This window comes from Sardina pilchardus, chromosome 14 (assembly GCF_963854185.1).
Source record: "Sardina pilchardus chromosome 14, fSarPil1.1, whole genome shotgun sequence".
Classification (NCBI taxonomy): Eukaryota; Metazoa; Chordata; class Actinopteri; order Clupeiformes; family Clupeidae; genus Sardina; species Sardina pilchardus.
Window position 1 is genome coordinate 18,753,749 of NC_085007.1, and position 5,562 is coordinate 18,759,310.

The following is a 5,562-nucleotide window of genomic DNA, read 5'->3' on the forward strand; positions in this document are numbered from 1 at the left end:
TACGTATGAGTGGTTACTGTTCAGGACAGTGCAAATAAACATCTACATACATGTTATTCAAACACTAGAAGAGGACTAATGAAAGACAGAGTGAATGTGTCGAGAGATACAACTCTACGGGAGAATTATAGTGATGAAAGGTATAAGAAATGAGTCGAATATTTGTTAATACCTCTGTCTAGATGAGGTTTGTAAAGTTCTGTTGCTGTCATCACACCCCATTACACAAGAATGTGATGACCTTGGTTCAGTATCCTACTTGCATTTGTATTTATCAGACGCTTTTAACCATATTACAAGGGCCAGAGCAACTTGGGGTTAAGCACCTTGCTCAAGGGCACAACGGTGGAAGCCAGGTATTGAAACCACAACTTTTCAGGCTACTGCACGCTTGCTCAGCTCCTTACGTAATGTTGCGTAATAAATGCTTTATCCATTTTAGAGTGGAATAACAAGATAGTCCAACTTTCTGCTGTAGACTACAGCTCAGCAGTAGATTTGCGTGGTCTGAACTAGTTTGGGTTTATAAGAGGGAAATCAATATGGCTCTGGCTGTCACTATTTTCATTATTTCATATCAACCAAATGTGGTTGTGGTGTGATGGTCTGTCAGTGAAAATGTGGACTATGCATGGCTGACTGTTGCGGCTGACTGGGACCCATCAGTGTAGCTAAGAAAACAGCCATTGACAGGCCTGTCAGAATCATGAACTCTGGCTCAATCTTGGACATGGGTACTTAGCTTTTGGATGGCAGCCATGACAATGACCTGTGAATACCTGTGTGTACCCTGGCAGAGTTGACACTAAATTGGAGACAATTATCTTCAAAGACATTCGATACCTTGACCTGCGCAGATTTTCACCATGTTTAGTATTCCCAGTCCGAAACATTGTTTACAAAGATAGGAATGTGCTCTGTCATTAAATGAGGATAGGAGGATTACATGCTACTGTAAGCAGGGCAGCCGTCTCAGAGACTGATTAGAAATGGGACGCTGCTATCGCTTTCATCATCAACGTGGCATTTTCTTTGGCTCTGGTCCTGTTTACATGCTTACTTCCAGAGATATCATCAAAATTACAGTGGGGGTGTTGACATAAGGAGTGAGATTATTTTCACGGAATGGTTTGGGAGGTGGAATGAGACAGCCTGTGTGCTTGTAGGTGCTTGCTTTGCGAGCCTGGATTCTGTGAGTAGGCTCCTTACCAACCACCATCATTAAAAGAGAAATGAGTAACATTAGAAATCCTCCTGTGAGCCTGACTGGGGGATATGGTCATTCTGTTAACGACGAAATTCTACGCTTACAACTTTTAATAGTTCTCGTAATGAAAGCAGGCATCTCAACACTGTTGTCGTTTTATGAATTGAACTTATGAATGTGAGGGACAACAAGATGGGTGAATTGCATTACCAATCATCAACCGCCAATTAACATGGTGGTTAACAGCCTTCTCTGTTAATGGAGCTTTGCATAAATGTGAGTGGCAGTTTATTCCAGGTTAAGTCAATAGTTCAGCTGTGTTAATATGGGGGCTGTCACTGATTGCCAGACAGCAAGGGCTGATTATGAGACCCAGCTGTTGGCGTTGCCGCTGCATACTTTCTGTCGGTGATGAGTGAGAGAGCTTCACTTCTCAGCCTCCAGCTCTCCTTAAGCGTCCATAAATAATTTGATGGTCTCACAGGATGTGTGTTCAGCCAGAGGAGTTATAAGTGTTCCTCCAAAAAAGTGGGGACTGCAGATCTGACATGGCAAGTTTGTGGCCCCTCGACATTGCTTCGGCGCCGTGTGCCAATGATCTTGATCACTGGGAGAAACGCGAGACATAGACCAGATATGTGCGCAGAATGAACAGAACGACCCGAGGCCTTCTGCTGACTGCGTTCCCTTCTCATGTTCATGTATCAGCCGGCGACAATACAAAAAGGGGCGAGATGAGAAAAACAGTCGTCCTCGCCAGGATCGGCTCATCTCAGCTGGCGTTGATCGCTTGCCGTCTGTGGGCCTCTGAGGATGACTCAGGTCCCTATCTGCTCTCCGTCACACCCTCCTCCGCATGTTTCTCTGGTGGTCAGGCAAGGACTTTATGAGGGTACACATCTGAGCGTTATATGAACGCATGGAACCAACGCAACAACGGGTGCTGAGCTGACAACAGGTCCACATGTTGTCTTATTGAGCAGCTCGTTTCAGTACCCAATAAAAAGCCACTTTTATTAAACCCATCATGGTATGAATGTGGTGTGGCATGTGGTCGCAGAAGAGCATTAAAAATGGCCGACCCTAACAGCTGGAGTGCTCTCAAGCATTTTCATAGAACTCCACTTTATTTATTTTCTCTGCCTCCGCATGACAGCCAACTCTCTCGTCACTCAATCACCTCCTGCAGAGAAACCCGCAAGTGGGGACGAATGAAATTAAGTGCACATAGCAGGCAACTTCCTCAATTTATATTGTATCAGAAGAAAACTTGGACTGGCGGAGAAGAAGGAGGAGAAGCTTAGATCATGTTTTTGGCTGGGACCAGCACCAGCAGACACCCACTGATCTGGCTGTGGTTTTGCCATAACCGAGAGATGTCAGTGAACCCTGTTGCTAGGTTGGAGAGCGCTGGAGAGTACTTGGCATGGTCAGGCTGGGCTGTAAATCAGAGCGCTGGATCCTCTGACCCTGTGGACGACATGCCATGAAAGCGGGGCCACATTAAAGGCTGGGGTGCAATAGAGGTTGGCAGTTCTTCGTTTGGTGATGCCTGAGCACTTTAAAAGCTAGTCTGACTTTTGGTTTTCATCCGCTGTTTTAGTAAGGTTTTGTAGTGAGTCACAATCTTAAGAATGTGGGGCTTTAATGTGAGCTTGCTAAACATCGCAAAGGCTTCATGGAAGCCATACAAATGCTAAAAGCATTCTGGGTTTTACATTGTCTATTTTGGTCTTCACGATTTGTTGATTGTACCAAGGGAGTGATCCTACTTTCCATGATGACAGATTTTCCAAAAGAATTTATGTCTTTCCTCCTTAGTCTCGCTACTCTGCTTCAATTTTTGGCCCTGCTTGGTCCCCGATGATAAAATCTGGTTTTAACTGAATTTTGGTTTGGAATGCAGTTTGTTTCATTCACTACCAGGAGGGAGGATTCTGCTCCACCAAAAGAAAGGAAACACATAATGCAGAGAGCCATGTCAGACGTCTGAAAGCCAGGCTAAGCTCGAACAGCACAGCTTAAAGTGCTCAGTTATGTCCTTAAAAAAAAGTTTCTTGTGCTTCACCGAATCCATTTATTTGAAGGGGGGAAAAAAGAGTGTGCTCATGTTTGCTCCAAGCCCTCCCATAATCACACTGAAGACACCAGTGGGTATCAATCCCCCTCTACTGGTATTTTCTGGAACAACACTTCTCATGCAAGTCTACCCTGAGTTTCTCTAAACAGTCCACTTCTCTCACCATATTAAAAAAAGAGTTTGGGTAAAATTAACATTTTGGGTAAATTAAACTCCTGATCTATAAAAGGAACTGTTGTTCATCTCAGAAGACAGATGGAATCTTGCACAACACAAAATGTGTACCCTATGACTCACAACTAACCTATTACTCACAACTAATACTCTTGCACACAATTGAATTCCATCTTTGGACGTCTGGTTTCATTTCTCAAACAAACTAGCGAATACACAGAAATAGAGACAGACATTGGCAGACATCACTGCTAGCCGTTGTAGTGGGACTATGGTCATATTTCTTTCACAATGTTAACTCCTTGCAACATTGGCTGCCCCTGTTCCAACTATGATCTGGAGCTGGGGCAGAGTCAGTAGCTGATAGGTCAATGGATTGTGCATAAAAAGCTGCAACCACTACATCAATAACAGTTTTAGCCAGCAGAAATCACATGCAAGTTGCAACTAATCTAATACTAATTGTATTAAAATAAGATATTTAAATATTACAATATTTTACAATATTCCATGACTCTAAAGCCCTGAATTAATTTGTAGTATGATGTGCAGTTTGTACCAAGCTGTGACTAGGCTCTGCTGGACCAAGTCGTGCAGTTCGACAAATTAGTCAGTAGATGGGACTATTTTCAAGACAATGCCCTCTACTGTCAATATTGCACTATATTAAAAATGCCAAATCAATCAATTAAAATATTGCAGAGTCTGTTCATTTTACAAAACAGCTGTAGTTCATGAAATGTCAGCTTTGGGTTACAAATGTATTTTTAATGACATAAATGTGATTGGATTCTAGGCCTAACTGTACAATCGACAAGTCATTAACAATTAATTCCATTGGTTTAGCACCATCTGAATTGTCTTACATTATCTTTACTCTGTATATTTCCTTTCTGTGACAAGAGATATTAAGCTTTCCTGGGACTAATACATATTTAGAGAAATCCATGAATTATTCTACTCATGGACACTACTGTAGCCAACTGAAACATGCAAATGCGCTCTGACAGAAGAGGAGCTGGTTGAAACTGCAGTTCTTTTGGCCATATTGAAAGCCACACAGATACAGTAGGCTACTGAACAGACCAATGCAAATCTCTAAAGCACCATTTCACAACTGATACTCCATTAAGATAATTAACCCCATTTTCTATACCTAACTCATTGGTTATAAGGGAAAAACATGTATTTAGTAACATTCTAGTTAAGATAGCCTAATAATAAAAAATCTAGATAAGATGAGCATAAAGACGAATATGTATCTACCTTTGAGGTCTGAGGTCTGTGTGAGCTCCTCAGACATTAGTATGACCACACAGCAACAGAGTGTAGGCTTGAGATGGTGCAGAGATACACGCGGGAATCTGCCTTGAGACTATTAACTCTAGTCGTGCCAGGCCTACGTAATAACGAGGCGCGTGGAGGTAGCCTTGTCATGCAGAGCTGAATGATTCACACAGCATATCTTGTCATCTTGTTACCACTCGGCGAATCTATTTGAAATAGCTCATTATAGCCCACTGCTAGAATTAAAATCACATCTTTCAGTGACAGATTGACGGAATCATCGCCAAAATGAATTCGTAATGAAAGGCAGGTTTCCCTCTTGTGTCTTTGACTGAATGGCATATGGCGCCAGGGCATTGGTTAGTCTACTGCCAGTCCTACCAACGCGGGGGCATGAAGAAGTGATGGGTCAATTTGATTACTCACCCAAACGATATCAGTTATCATCCACTGACACTTTTACAATCAAACTAGACCCAACAACTATTAATTATTTACACCGTAAGGGCACTTTTTGACTTTCACAGTCCGAGAGAGAGCTGTCGGTCCTGACTCCTCTCAACCTATTGGCTGTTCATAATTTACAACTTGGCCGTGGGGCGATGCCGTTGACATTACACAGCGAAGGCAAAGGTACCAATTTCACCCTGCTCGGTAGTAGAGACTGTCAGCCAATGAGGATGGTGCAGGGCGGAGAGCATCTCTCTTTATTATCGCCCACCCTTCTCTTATTGCCGCCGCTCGGCGTGTGTTGTTGATGCAGTCTCCAGCTGCACGCCGCCTGTATTCCTGCCAATGGACTGTACGGTTTCTC